Here is a 16,753-nt window from a genome sequence, read left to right on the forward strand (position 1 = left end):
CATAAGGTTTGGAGGCTAGCACTCTATAAGTAATTCTATTAGCCATGTCAAGCACTTCAGTGTCCAATATGTTTTTTCTCTCATGATGATGATAGCCACATTTATAAAGAGTCCATTTCCATTCACAGTATGACGACAGGGTTTCTTAGAATCAGTGAAAGGGAATGGCGACTGCTTCCTCTCATTGCTGGACTCCATGACAATGGTCAGGTTGATGCTGTATGCTGTAAAAAACACATGAGACCTTCTAGACACACAACAGTTTTTTTGTACTCTAGTTAGGGACATGGACCAGGGAGAATGTGGCCTAATAATGATGTGTGAAATTGTATGCAATAGACAACTTTTCTCATCATATTAGATAATTTATAATCTGAGAGTTAAGAAGACTCACCAGAAAAATATACACAATCACAAAGCTGGGTTGACAAAACATGTTTCTACATAGAGGCATATGAACAACAACCATTGAAGTAAACTCTCTTCTATCTGCTATACCAAGGGAGAGCATGAAAACACATTCAAAGAACAATTCAGTGTCTTTAAGGAAACTGTGGTCAGAAGGCATTTTTCTTGTTTGCATGTGTGAAGATTTCTCACATGCAGTAATAATAATTCTTTTCTCACAACACAATTTTTAGACTCTTCTAACAAACAGTGACTCTGCACCAGAAATACATAGAGAAATTTGGATGTAAATCCAGGTGCTTGATGTGCTCTTCCATGTGTTAAGTTATTTCTTCTCTAAAGAAATGTTAGAGAGTATGTGCTGCGTTGTGGATATGGTGTTCTAGGTGTATGAAACCTTAGTTTGTCCATTTCTGATGAATCACCAATATAATTAAAATCTTGATTTGCCTTTCCTTCTAACACTGGTAGAATGTCAGTACTACAATCAGAGCAAGACTTAGAGCAACATTGAGATAAAGGGTCTCCAGATTGTTCCAAGCTATTAATATGGAAAAATCTAGATCTGAGGGATATATAAGTGTGTATGGCCTGTGGGTTGAAAGACACATTCAAAATGATGCTGAGAAACTAATAAGAGCATTAACTTCTTGAGACTTCTGAAGCATCCATGATGTACAAAGTACTTACTAACCATAAAATTAAAAGATTATCAAGTTGACATATTTCACTCAATAAATTTATTTAAAATAGTACCACTCTGCTCTTGCCTTTTCACTGATTGAGTACTGTTATTGTGTCCACCTTATAAAAACCAAAAGACCAGATGATTTTTGCAAATGCCTGTATTTTCACCACTCATTTGCTTGAAACAGTAAGGGTTGAGAGTTCCTTACTTGCCTAGACTAAATAGGAATACTCTGTTGCATGAAGGAAAATAAAGTCCAGTGTGTGGGTTGAGTTTGCCATGCTTATTTTCTAGTGAATCAAAACCCTCAAAAATAAATATAGAAGAAAAATAAAAGTAGTCCAGTTTCAGTTTCCTTCAATGAATCAAGAATATACCCACAGATTCTTTTCATGATACATGAGAAAATTATGAATAAAAATGTACTCTGATCTCCAAAATACATTGTTACTGTCACTTGTCTGATTGTCACTTTATGCCTTAATACTTTACTATTTCGTTAGCTTTTAAAAGATCACTTTGCAAATACACTTGATAATCTCAGAATTTCAAATCTTACTCAAATTCTTATGATCATTTTATTACTATCATTTATTTGGTGCTAATTTATTTAGTGAGAAAGTTATTTAAAAATGCAATAGAAGTAATAGCAGGTGATTCAGTCTGGAAGTCTCCAGTAATCTGAATATGATATCTCATTCACTGAGGGAATTGCTGGTCACAGGAGATGCAAACTGCATATTCCATATGGACTCAGAGATAGGTATACATTTACAATTTTCATTATGAAACAGAATCTACATAGTTTGGAATGAACAGAAAAAATTTAAAGTTGCTGAATTTCTTACTGCTCATGAGAAATCTTCTCCCACACACAAACGAAAAGAACTCATGACACCAGTTTCCTTCAAGACACAGAATTGCTCTTTGAACGTGTTTTTGTTTTAATTTTAGACTTATTTTTGTTTATTACTATTTTGCTCTGATGTATATCTTTGTACCATACTCAGCCTGATGCCTATGCAGGATAGACCAGGGAATTTGATCCCCTGAAACCAGTTATGAATGGCGATGAGCTATCATGTGTGTGTTGGGAATCACTGAAACATTTATTTCATAGTAGGATTTTTTTGTAATGATTACCAACTAATTTTTTTCAGTTGTTTTCTTCATAAGCATTATATCCAGAGTTTTTTTTTTGTTTCTCTTTTTAGGAAAATTATATTTTCCAAGTGGAAAACATAGAAGTTTTAGTTATTTTTGACAGACCTCAGAATCTTTCATAATGACATGTTTTCATATGACAAGGCTAAATTAAAATTAAAATTATTAATTATGAATATAATGAATGAAATACTATTTAGTTATTTTGCTTTAGTGTGTATATATATTTAAGACTAAATAATAAAAACATTGAGACTTCTGGCTTAGACCACAGAACCCAGCTAGTCCTTCCTTAGATTTTCCTGTTACTTACTTTGGAGTGCTCTTGGAGCTTCCTCATGGCCAGGACAGAACCACAGTTGGTAATCTTCAGTGTTCTGGGAGCCAAAAAAGAACAAACCATCACAAATACGACAGTAGAGTCTTGAAGAATCTAGTGGTTTTCTTTATTTACAATTTCCAGCTCACTACCAGGGAAATTATTAGGACCAGTATTAATTGCATGTGTTCTGACCACAGGTTTGAGTCATCAGGACTGATTTCAAGAGAAAACCCTTGAGTGCTTACCTTTCCCCTGTGAGGACACCTTGGTCTATTGATCCACAGTAAAACAAGAATTTGCATTCAGCCATCAGTAATCAAAACAAAATGAATCACATAGGTCTCTTTAGTCTGTCAGTGGAATATTGAAATTTGATTTTACAAGAGTACGCAACCTAGTACCCACAGAGTCATATACTCACAGTGAGTATGATGACTTGATAAAGAATATTTGAAAGCTATGGTTACTTTGCCAACATGAGAAAAATAAGCAAAAACAGAGAGGATTTGAGTGTGCCTAGGAATATACACAACCATTGGCTTTCATTCATAGATAGCCAGTCTGTGAAGGGGAAGAAGATATGTATAACATAGAAAATAAGTCAGATACTGAAAAGAAGTTTCACAACATAATTATTGCACACAGAGTTGTAGATTTGAAGAAATCAAATAAGTAGAACAAGTGTAATTTGAAAAAAAATCATATAAATAGAACATTCTGTTGAAATAGTTAGCAACATCCAGTACTGATTAAATTGATAATATGCTCTAACTGGAGCTATCATTTATTGTACTTTCATGTTGATTCATGATTACAACCATGGAATTGTACCATAGAGTTCTTAAGTATTACACTAGGGGACAAAACTCCATACAAGCAGACACTCATACCTCTATATACCAAACATACAAGGAGAGAAAAGGTTAGGACAGACATAGAGAGAAAGAGTGATAGAGACAGAGAAACAGACTGAAATTCAGAGAGTCATCATACAAACTTGCAGGAAGTCATAGAGAGGGACATACGCACGTGCAGAGAACACATACACACACGCACACACACACACACATACATACATACACACACACGAGAGAGAGAGAGAGAGAGAGAGAGAGAGAGAGAGAGAGAGAATTACAAAGAGATGCCCATGCACATTTTAAAACAGAAATACCAAATATACAGATATATATACAAAGAGAAAGAACACAGAAAGGAATACACAAACACATTTATTAAAGATTAAAATCATCATCAACAAGAACAACACACCAGAATATGCACACTTACACCTTCAAACACAGGAAAACGAAAATAAGGAGGAATGGGGGAGGAGACAATTTATATACCATAAAGGAAGTACAATAAAATTTTAATGAAGTGAAAGAAAGAAGAAAGAAGAAGGAAGGAAGAAATGAAGGAAGGAGGAAGGAGATCTTGTTGCCTGTATGATTAGCAACCTTCAAATCAAGTGTGTGCATAATAATGATTAATCTCACTTTATTACAATGCATCTTTATTGTCTAGTGATAGTAATAGTATAGGTCAATACCATTGATTCATCCAAGACCCTATCGTAACATGCCAGGTTACTTGAACCAGGAATATGTAAGTAATTCTCAGCAGAGAATATCAACCTTATAGTAGATCACATTTTCCTATTATGAGGAAGAATAGGTTTTTAATAATTGTTCAATAATAGATATTAATATGTTTAATGTAGAAAAAATGAATACCCTAAGATAGAAAATAAAAACCTGTAAATTTTGAAATTACATATTAATAAACTAAATGTGAAACAGTAAGTTGCTGTTATCACTGCTAACAAGGTATGAATTTCAAAACAGATTACTTGAAGGCATTTAGGCATGCAGGAAAATGCTGTCCTCCAGTATTTGCATAGGCATTGACTCATGAGGACAGTACAGGTACTTGTTACCTCTACAATATTAAGTCAAAAAGACACTTTTCTATGTATTTGTATTTGAGGTCAAGGGTAGGAGAAGACATGCATAACTTAGGGAGAGGTTTGGGGATATCTTATGATTCATGCAGGTGATTTGGCAGTAGATTTCCATACTTATATGAAACTGTGAAATAAAGAAGCCTCTAAAGTCATCTGTGTCTATGTATTTTAAAATATACAGACACTGAGGGATCTACGTTCAATCCAATAATAAGAAAAAAATGAAAAAATCAGAGAAAAAAATCTTTAAGTAAGAGTAGCAAAAATATTTTCCTAATTAATACATAGGAAAAAATACAGGTTTATCATAAGTGTAATGAAATACATGGATGATTTAAAGAACTATTAAGCCTAAAAGCCAAACTATGAACATAAACCAGCAAAAAAAAAATGAGAAATATAGGAAGGATCATTGCTGAATACTCACTAGAGAACATTGAGAAAGGCAATAGAGTATATTTATGTAAATTAGAAGAATGTTTTTATGCTCTAAAAACAGCTAGAACTTGTTTTTGCAAGGTTGTAGTCAACCTGATTACATCTGGAATGAACTACAATCCAGAACTGTAGGGGACACCTGTGATCCAGATCTTGAGAGTGGAAGACACAGACTTCTGACTTGGACCTTGACATGGAAATCTTGAGGCATAGTGGCCATGAAAACTTAGGCCCAGACAAGGTAAAACACACCCACCATTAATCCCTAGAGACTGGGGGAAGTAGATCTCTGAGTTAAAGGTCAGCTTGGGACAAAGCAAGTTCCAGATCTAGGCATAATGGTACACTCCTTTAATCTTACCCACATCTTCTTCAGGAGGCCTACATAAAGACATTGGAAGAAAGAAGACTCACGCTTTGCCTCTTTGCTCTTACTGCCAGCCCGTCTGTTGATATCTACTTCTTCAGGTTTCCAGTTTATACAGAAGCCCAGGTGAAACAAACTAGCTTCATGGTAGCCTCAATACCAACTAGTAATTCTTAGACTGAGCAATTACTAAAATTTTTGACCTCCCATTCAAATCTGCCCATTGTTGGGTTAGTTGAACTACAGACAATAAGTCATCACTACAAATTCTCTTAATATAGACAGACAGCCCATAAGTTCTGTGGCTCTAGACTAAGTTCTGTGACTAATACACAAGGAAAAGGCAAAAATCTACTTGACCTCAAAGAAGAAAGTGGCAGATGGTTTGAATGGACATGGTAGAGTACCGTCTTTGGAGTGAACTTTAAAGTAAGACTGAAGAGTACTGTTTACTCCAATATAAAGAGGAGGCAATGAATGCAGAACTTCCTTAAAATTAAATGAAATATACGATAGATAGGAGAATCTAAAGCAGTATCCAGTGATCATCTAATGAACAACATACTTAGAGACAATCTAACAAATATATTTTTAAGAAAAAAATTAAAGTATAATCACAAGTAAAATACCTTATGAGAAAATAGTACCACTGATCTTTCTGTTCTTTTGAACTGTAATGTTAAAAGTGAAAAACAGGATTAGAGTCTTGACAATGCTAACACTTTTAAGATTACTGCTCATAAAAACTATTATAAGCCAATGGCCATCTGGAAGGGTTCAGGGGTAGATGGTATTCCAACACATGACTGCCCTTCTGAATGACATGTTTCACTGGGACACGTGTATGACAGGAAGTTGAAAATAGTGTGGAAGCTAAGTGGGAATGTCAAGACGACTATGTTCTAAGAGCTGTGTAACTATGAATGGGCCAACAACTTCCCCTAGCTTTAGTTTCATATATATATATATATATATATATATATATATATATATATATATATATAATACGACAGTTAAGACAGTGTTCTCTTGACATGAGTTCATGTTCACACAGAAGGTATCATTCATTATTCACACTAAACTACAGGTAAGGTATATGACCTTTGGTTAGAACACACTTAACCCAGGGAGAACACCTTTTAAGAAAAAAGTATTGTCATATATATATATATATATATATATATATATATATATATATATATATCTTCATGTTCCTCCTTTGAGGAATGTTCTCAGTGCCAAGGTTATCATTGAATGTTCTCACTGCCAAGGTTAATGACTATATGATAAACAGAAACAGCACAATTCCAGGAGGCAAGGGTGTGTCTGGCGTTCCTCTGCATTTTGGTGGCTGTGACCTTCAGGACAGCCCTTAAGGCTGTGGGAAAGAACTTTGAAAACATGAGTTCAAGAATACACAAATCAGTGTGAGAACTGTTCTTTACAGGATTTCCCAACTATGCAAATTATAAGGATGCAATTATAAATTGTATGAGAGGGAGTCATAGACTTGAAAGAACAGAAGCAGCTGCACTAATGAGCCGGTTTTGTCAGAAATATGAAGGAAAAAATATGAAGAATAGGAAGGAGACTTGATTTGGTCAATAGAGGAAAAAACTCTGGATCACAAAAGGGAAAGGAATAGTTTTAAAAAAACAAGAGCTCACTAAACTAAATACAAAATGTATGATTCAAGTAATAAAGGGGTACCAGGAAGTGAAGCTGAATCCTGTGTTTAAGGAGATAAACAGATTTAGGTAGTGGTGATCTCAGGCAAGATCCCACCCAGTTAAACTTATTGTTTGTGTTTGCAGTTGACGAAGGAATTGTTTGGATTTCTAATTTGGAATGAACTACAATCCAGAAATGATCTTGAGGCTGGAAGACACAGGCTTTTGATCTGGATCTTGAGGAATAGTTGCCATGAAAAGCTTAGGCCCAGCCATGGTGGTACATGCTTTTAAATAGGAGATAAAGGCAATCAAATTTCTGAGTTCAAGACCAGCCTAGGACAGAGCAAGTTTTAGGTGAAGAAAAGCTTAGGTCCAGGCATGGTACATATCTTTAATCACAACGTTTAGGAGACAGGCATGCAGATTTCTGAGTTCAAGGTCTGTCTAATAGAATAACAGGATCAAGTTCCAGCTCTAGAAAGCAGTGAATGCAGCTTCAGCCATGTGGTTCTTTCTTTAGAGTCAAGGGATTAAGGTCAGAAAATGCTGATTCATGGAATAATCAAGAGGGATCCTGGGGTAAATGATTCATGTGCAGTTTCTAAGGAAGTAGCTTATGCAAACAAACAAACAAACAAACAAACAAACAAACAAAAGAGTGGGTTTTGGTCTGCAAGAGAGAGCTTTCTGGGGAGCCATCTCCAGAATGCAGAGCTGTCAGTTTGCACCCATCATTGACTCTGAGTCATTTCTTCCATGGCTCCCATTAACCCCTTCCTCAGGACTCACCCTTGAACTGAGGCAGGTCCTTGGCAATTTCTTGTTGAACTAACACTAAACTTCAAACATTTATAAGATGCTGTATGATGCATTTGGTGTGACCAATCCATGCAGCCTCATCTCACCTCCACTTACTAAGACTGACATAATTATTAGCAGCTCAGCTGTGGCATTTAGTCCTCTTGGTAGACCAATAAATCTACTAATAGTCCTGAAGAGGTAATAATTACAGTTTCGATGTAAAGGATGTGTGATGAACAGTTTGTGTCTATAGCCATTGTTTCAAACCAAGCATGAATTTAAAAACATTTTGTTAAGACTCAAATTTTCCCACACTTAATTACATGGCATACCACTCACTAAGTTTTTGATACCCTATTTAATTGTTCGACTTTATTATTATTTTTTTAGTTATGTTTTGAGAGCTTTGCGTTGGGCATGTCTGCACACATATTTATGTTACTCAATTTTGCTAACTACATTTTAAAGTAGATAGTGGTAGCTACACTGTAGAGAAGCTAATACTTAAAAAATAAATTTCTGAAGTTCACATAACTAAAAAGAAGCATATCCAAGATTCCTGTTCTGACATACTGACTGAAAGATGCCCAATTTTAAATACTGCATAATACTAACTCTCATGGTAAGCACACATCTATCTAAAATGTCTGTGAAATGGAAAAGTAAGTAAGAAACACCATTAAGTACCATTGGGATAGATCAAAGATTCCCATGTTAAAAGTTTTTCATAATTATTATAGCTTTCATATGAGTTATTACTGGAGTGCTGTGGACTTTGATGTATATTTTGTTTTGTTCAGCTCCAAGTTGAGGCTCTCAGGGATAAGAACTATACCTGACAAATAGCCCTCATTTTGTTTTCTAATAGTGACAATGCAGCGTGAGAATGTGGTCAACACAGCATAGCAGCTGTGAGACTTGAAACATCAGAGAGATGCAGAAGCAGGGCATCCTGAGATTGAATTAAGGAACAGCAAATTTAGTTTTTAAAAAAGTTAAATTTAACAAAGTTCTGTTTCTTTACCTCTTCTTCAGATGTGAGTTCCCTTTACTTGGGTAGGTAATAGGAAAGACACTGAAAGCTTTGTGTTTTCCTGGTCATAAGAAAATTAAGTTTAAAGACCATATAGAGCTGATTTTATTTGTTATTGTTACTATTTACTTTTCTCCATTTCTTCACATCCTGATTCCCTTTGTTTTAATTAAAATTTTTCTTAATTCTTTTACATATGAATTCTAGTGTTCAAAGCTTTAGCTGATGTTATAATTTTCCCTAAGAAAAATAAAAATAATTATACATAATAGAATTTTGAGAAATTGTGCAGTCATCTTTGTAATGACTTAAATGTTCCTGAAACACAGGCAGATGTTCTTTCCCTAGGGTATGCAGAGGTTCCAGTTTACAATTATATTGTGACGACATGAATGGTGATTCAGTTATGAAACTTTTAAAAATAATTCTCCAATAATTCTGTAAATGGCCACTGGGGGTACCAGTAACCATAACAATTTGACTATGCTTCTAAATAAGATAATTAACAACATGGTTTTATATTTGCTATATAAATGGAAAATTACAAAGTTGATAAATTAGACTTCATCAAGTTATAAAAAAAGTGTTATTTTATGAAGAGGATGAAAAGATAAGCTAAAGAGAAAACACTTGAATATTAGACTATTTAGAGGACCCTCAAGGCTCAATAGTTAAAAGAATTAGAAAATGGAACAAAAGCAGGAACAAGTGTTTCATGAAAGAGAATATGAGAATTGCTGAATGTACTTTTATTCATAGTTTGATTCCTTTTACTATGATAAACACCGTGACCAAAAGCAACTTGAGGGAACAAACTAAATAGCTTACACTTTCATGTCACAGTCTATCATTGGGGAAAGTTAGCAGGGGCACAAGCAGAAACCTGGAAGCAGGAACTAAAGCAGAGACTGTGGAGAAATATTGTTTGCTGCTTGTTTCCTCTGGCTTGCTCAGCTACCTTTTTTATGTAGTCCAGGCTAAACTGCCTAGAGATTGGCACCTCCTACAGTGGGCTGATTGCAACTAAGGAAATGCCTCAAAGGTATGGCCATAGGCCAATTCTGATGGAGGTAACTCCTCAGTTAAGATTCCCTCTTCCCAAGTGTGTCTAGGATTGTGTCAAGTTGACAAAACTAACCAGAATACACATGAAAAGATGTGGGAAGCAAAATTAGCCTTTGATAATTGTATATAATGATCTAGCATTTTTTTCTGTAAAGTGTGATATAGCAAGAGAAGACTAAAAATAAAGTGATTTTCAAGCATATAACTTGTAGTTTCTTCTTTGATATAATTTTTTAAAGTAATTAAAAGTGAACCAGAAACTTATTTTGGCAGTAATGTATTTCCTTTAACTCACAACATTAAAATTTTTACATCTTATAGAGAAAGAAAGAGACAGAGAATACAAAGTTGGGAATATGGGGTGAAAGAGGGAGGAGCAAGGGCAGGAGTAGGGTATGAATATGATCAAATACATAGGGTGCATGTGTGAAGTTCTCAAAGAATTAATTAAAATAATATATTAAGACTAGAACATTCTAAGGTAAAATTAATAGCCCCCTTCAGTCTTGTAACTCTTATGAAGGCTTAAGTTTAGTCTCTCCTTGAGTTAAAATACCATTAAAGTGATGATAACTCCTTGCCAAGAATTACCATGTTTCTGAAAGGTATTTTCCTTCCTTCCTTCCTTCCTTCCTTCCTTCCTTCCTTCCTTCCTTCCTTCCTTCCTTCCCTTCCTTCCCTCCCTCCCTCCCTCCCTCCCTCCCTCCCTCCCTCCCTCCCTCCCTCCCTCCCTCCCTCCCTCCCTCCCTCCCTCCTTTCTTTCTTTCTTTCTTTCTTTCTTTCTTTCTTTCTTTCTTTTGGTGTAGATTGACTTTATCAACCTGGTACAGATGAGGGGACTCTAATTCCAGCCAAATCATTGCCAGCATATTTAAACTACAGTATAATTTGTGGAAAATTTTACAGACAACAATCAGTCCAATTCTAGGTGCACAATTTAGGTTAAATTTTGACTACATAGAAACCATTTTACAAAGTACATATGACCACGAAAATTTGTTTTATTTAATAAACTCCTAGAATTTAATCTGGCTCTGACCAGAGCATACAGTGGATGAAATACATCTGACATTTTCCCTAAGGATGGTTAAAAGTCTAGGGAAGAAAGAATCTGGCATAATTGTTTGGCAGAAGTTGGATAAGGTCTGCCTCTACAGGGGAAGTTAGGTAAGGTCTGTCTTTAAATAGCAAAGAGGTCATCAGTTCTTTATCCATACACAGCCTGAACATTTTGGATTGAGTAATGGTGATTTATCTCCTTCATTGAAAAGAATTCCCTGTGTGTTTAATATTCCTGGATTCCCTAGTGCAAGGAACTACTATAGGTGCAAAAAACTATGCTCACAATATCTTGTTGCTCATTACAGAGTGAAACTGTCCAGCAATTGTAAGAATTATCCTCAGGCAAGATGGCCTCCCCAATTTGAGTATTCATTGCAACATGGCCAGTCCTGAAGCCAGTATACAGGCACAAAATGGAATGTGCTCAGAAAACTGTATTCTTATATTTGTGCATACTTAATTGCATATACTTAACAATGAACAAAAGAGCTGGAATTTTTTTTTGGAAGGAATTTAGAGAAGAATAAGGGGAAACTGACCTAATAAATTTTAATCAAAATACGTAATAGTCAATATTATTTAAAAAGTGACTAGAAATATACTTTGGGACTGAAGAGCAAGGAAAGTTGTTACAAAGGACACAGGTCCCACCCCCACACACCACATGTTATCTAAACATTTGCTGTAGCTGCATCCCCACACATCTCATGCCTTCTGGATTATTTGGTGATTCACACAGATACACTCAGGCAAACATCCCAATACATAATATAATGGTAAACCTTAAAAGAAATTGACTTGCATACAGTGATGTCAATGGCCTGAGAGAGACAGCAGTCAGGTCTAGTTAAATTGAAATATTTCTGGTCCTTTATGGAAACAGCTCTGACCTTCATTTGAGCCAGCCTGCTCAGAGGCAAAACCCTCCTCATTCTGAGGTAAGAATAGCACATCAAAGCTGCTTCTCTGTTGATGGCGATATTTAATACTGCAGCACCCATCTGTCTTGTCTTACAGAGCTGCCATGTTCTTGACTAGCCTAGGCCTGAGGCCATGAGTGGCTGTGGTGTGCCACTCGGCTCAGGCTGCCCACTCAGGTGGCCAGAGACACTAACCATGCCACCCACCAGACGCCAGCGTGGGAGATGGCTCTGCCAATCTTCCACGCTGCCTTTACAAGGCTGGGCTGAACCCAGACCATCCCACCATCCACATGGGCCCAGTAGGAATGAGACTCTAATGCTTAAAGATTAAACAAAGGCTTTATATGTTTGGTAATGCTCAAATATCAAGATGCCCACATAATTGGAGGTGTTAACCAATTAACTAACCTAGATATAAGTTGTTACCCAGGACTGTTCCCTGTACATGTGTGGATCTCTCCATCCTCCTACATCTCTCCTCTCATTCCTCCTCCTCCTTCCCCTCTTCCTCTCCTTACTCCTCCCACCTCAGCTCCTCCTAACTTGCAGGGAAAATATGTTGCTACAGTTCTCTAACAACAGTGTTCAAAACTCTGACAGGTGACAGATCCCTGAACATGTAGGTCACATGACCCAACTACTTTCAAGGTGTCATTATGTCATTTTCAGCTAATATCTTATGATACAGGATGAACATTCCAGAGTCATTTCTGCCCATCATATTTTATAATTTCCACATGTTATGTATGACTTTGAGCTTAAATATCTCTATTTCTACTCAGTGACCTTGTTCACACTAGGTTTTACTTAAGCATGCTCAGGAGCAGTCAAGCCTGTATGTGTTCATACATAAAATCTCGATTTTTCCTTTGTTTAAGAAAATTAATTATTGCTTCAGAAATGACTACAAAGCACTTTTGTCCTGCCCAGAAAAATAAATCTTTCTCAGCTCTGTAATTTGGCTGTTGTGATGTCTAATCTTGATACTCAAGTTGATGACATATCAAATTAACTAAACCTAGAGAGTTGATTGCTGTGTGGGATTTTGTTTAATTATAGATTTTCTAATAGGAAAATCCTTCTTCATTCTGGTTCTTTTTAGGTGATAACATCTATCTTTAATCTAGGCCACAGCTTCCGGTGATAGCCTACATAAATAAAGGATATTAGAGACAGTCGCTCTTTATCTGCTTTCCTACCTCTGGCTATCAAGATCATCCTCCCCTCTATCATTAGAGTCTATTTCTTTGTAATTCTGTTATTTACTGAAGACCAGCTGAGACAGTCAGCAACATGAACTGAATCAATACCGTCTTCTTCAACTTTCTATTGGTAGACTGAATTCTTGGACTAGTTAGGCCACATGCTCTAAGCTGTTCTAATACTTCCACTTTTTTCATTCATTCATTTATTCATTTATTCATTTTATCAGTTCTGTTCATCTTTATGAGCAAAGCTGTGTGGAGACGTGTTGTTTTGTTTTAAATGTTTGTTTGTTTTTAACCTTCCCACTGCGGAAGATTTACTGGTTACAATAGTGTTTCCTGCACAGTGTTTAATCTGTCTCCTGCTTTTCTCCAAGGGTTGTCTAATACCTATCAGGTGAAAAGGAGCCATAGTTTATAATAACCCAGCACGAAGTTGAAAATCAAACCTTGTTTTCTAAAACCACTGCTTAATTGACAATATTCTGCACAATCTTCCCTGAGTGGGACATACTTTTCACTTTACTGCACGGTGGGTTGTGCTGGGAAACTTTTGGACCTTGATCACAGGAGGAGTATGGGGAAATTGCCTAATGAGTGCTGTGATGGGAGCACAGACACCACAGACACTCTTGGAAGTTGTGACCTTTTGAGCATAGGCTCTCTGCTCGCAAAGGGGAAGAGCCAGCAGCTGAGCCAGCTATGTGAGCTGTTGTAGTAGTGTGTCCTCTCAAGGGCTGGCTGGGCAGATAGACAGGTAGGCTATTGAAAGACAGGCACAAGTACTACTGAAATACCAATCTCTGCAGACCTGGAAAAGTTCCTGCTCTTGGCTGAAAGCCTAGGCCAGGAAACTATGCTGTGTCCCTTCAGCACACTCTAACCCTGAAGGAAGTGTTCATGTCATTCAAGACTCAGTGGCCATTGATGGCTTCCAGGCAGACCTGCCAGTCAGAGGTAGAGGACAGTTCTTCCTGCTGATTTGCTGCAGATTCCCCATAGCTGAGTAGGCTTGGCTGTTTCAGCATGTTTTGCTCTGTGTGCCACTGCTGGGTTCTGTCAAGGAAGCTCAGGTGAGCATAAATTCAATGCCCGCAATCAGTAGGAGCTGGAGAGAGCTGGAATGGTAGGTCCTTCCAAGGGCTTTCTGGGAACTAGCAGCTAGATGCAGCCAATACTGAAGTCCCTTGTGGTATTGAAGTGGTCAGCTCAGGAACTTTGGAAAATTCCACCAGACCCCCCCCCCCTCCTGGAAGAGAAAGGTCATAGAATGCTTAGGCACCCCTCGCCTCCTCTCCTCCTCCGCCTCCTCCTGAAGAGAGAGGCTAACTAACAGGGACTGACCAGCAGGTGGGGGAGGCCCAGAGAATGTGAACACATTCCACAGGACAGACCTTTGGCCACACACAGACAGGGAAGTCCTTGCCACCTCATTCCCTAAAGACCAATCACTTTAAAAAGTCACACTGTTCTGCCAATCACATTATGTCAAATGGCTGCAGCCCAAAAAGCTGTATAAATGCTCTCTGAACAAGCTTCGCAGTGTTGCCTCTTCTTCTGGATGCAGGATGGCGCCAGCGTGCTGGAATATTAAAATTCCTCTTGCTTTTTGCAGCGACTCTCGTCTCGGCGTGGTTCATTCAGGGGGTCCGGTAAACTGAGGCTCATCAGAGTCTTACAGTATCAGCCATTCCAAAGACCATGTTCACATCTGAAGTACTAAACTGTGGTTCTACATCTAGGGAAATCATTTGGAGCAGGAGCTTGTGTACAGAAATATCCTTGTAACGATAGTAACTTGGAGTGTCCTACTTTTTGTGGTATCTTCTACAAGTTCTGTTTTTAACATTTCACATTTCTGTTTAAAATCCATTGGAAGGTAAATTTTGGGGAGTCATAATGGCATCTTGTGTGTTGTGTAGTACTACAATATTAAGCTTCTATGTCTTCTAGAATTTTCACAATCTTCTTCAGTATTGTGGTCTTCCCAATTTTATCCTGTTGCAGTGAGCTTACTACAGGTCTCCAGCATCACATATTTGTAAAGACTCTTTGGGAAAGGATTCAGCAAAGCCCATTCTTCCCGAGTAAAGTTCACCACTACATCACCATATGTCACTGAATTCTCTTTGGGAAGTGACCATTTCCTCACCATGTTTCCTCACAGTATCCAGTAGCAACAGTAACAGTACACACCGAAAGGCATTGTCTTAACTGGAGGTTCTGTCCTCTCGAATGACTCTAGTTTTCAACCTGACACAACACTCGTCAGCATGGCAGTGTTAAACACAGCTAGGCCATATGCAGAATCATTTTCTAACCCTGGCTATTCTATTTGTTCAAATTCTGATGCACAGACTCCAAGCATACTGTGTTCACAATCTCATTGGCCTCATATTTTTCTCTCACCACTGCTTCTGCGGTCAGCCTTTGACCAACTTCACACAGTTGCAACTCAACAGCATGGCTGCCTTGAGCTCTCACATGGACCTTTCCTCCTGTTCCCTGAGACTTCTCTCATCCCGGAGAGAACCCATACAGCTCTCAGGAATGCATGACTCTAAACAGTCTGGAGGTAGGCAGTATTGATGAGCAGTCACAGAACTTCTCAGGGCATCCAGGGTGATTCAGAACCAGTTGTTCACGGCACTGCCTTCAGAGCACATTTTTATATTGGTCTGCCTTCTCCAATGCCCTGCACTACTCCCTAATTCATTCCTAAGTAATTACTTTTATTTATATGTGAGTCTTATATTCTACTCGAGGAATCCTGGGAAAAATAAATAGCATTATTAATTGAGTTAGCCAAGAGGTTTTTATGATGAGATTTGGGAACTGGATAGCTTGCCATTCATATGGTAGTGAAGACCCCACTGTGATGGATAAGGGGGTGGTAATGACCAGCAGCATGCAATTATGAAGGTCTTCACTTGAGATTAGTGGAGCAGAGGCACATGGTGGAAAAAGAAGGGCTAACCCATGCACTCTCTGTTGTACTTTTTACGGCATGGTGGTGGGGGCAACTATTGCTATTATAGCATGGCTAGATTAGGTGCCTTTAAATAAAGAAAATGACCAGTCTATGTCCATTAAAACTAACTTAAGGAACCCTATAAAAATCAAGGCCTTTCCTGACATTTTAGGGTATGATTTTCTTCAGCTGCAAGAGAATGTGGCAAAAGTCCAGCCCAGTCTAACGGTAAGAGGAGCACAACTGAGAAAGATACTGAAGACATGGTCTCATTCAAATTCTTAAGCCACAACTCTGGTGGACAATGGTAGCTCCTTGATTATGCAATATTTGCTAACACTGAACTTTCAGATTTCCCCGAGTTAGCTGCCTGCCTGGAGTGCTTGAACAGACCTATAAAGTCATGGGGGAAAACTCACAAGGTGATGTTTGATCTTCTTTAGTCTGTCATGCCACCATTCATTTCTTCTGACCAGGAACTCCAGTGAGGTTTCAAAACACCTGGTAAAGGAAACATAGGAGGAAATTGTTTCTTGGGATTTCAGGTCCTAGAGGAACACGTGCAGGAGTAGACCAATAGGGGAAATACAAGAGGGTGGGTGGAGAAGGGTTTATTGACATTTGTAGACTCATGACTTCAATATCAAAGACACCTGGAGATAAAACTAAT

The 16,753-nt window shown here is 37.6% G+C and overlaps 1 pseudogene; it reads right to left on the reverse strand.

Annotated features, from left to right (window-relative positions):
- Nucleotides 1-16,753, reverse strand: part of LOC117693632 (uncharacterized) — a 146,098-nt pseudogene that overhangs the window by 17,345 nt on the left and 112,000 nt on the right.

The sequence above is a fragment of the Arvicanthis niloticus genome, chromosome 21, assembly GCF_011762505.2.
Source record: "Arvicanthis niloticus isolate mArvNil1 chromosome 21, mArvNil1.pat.X, whole genome shotgun sequence".
Taxonomy (NCBI): Eukaryota; Metazoa; Chordata; class Mammalia; order Rodentia; family Muridae; genus Arvicanthis; species Arvicanthis niloticus.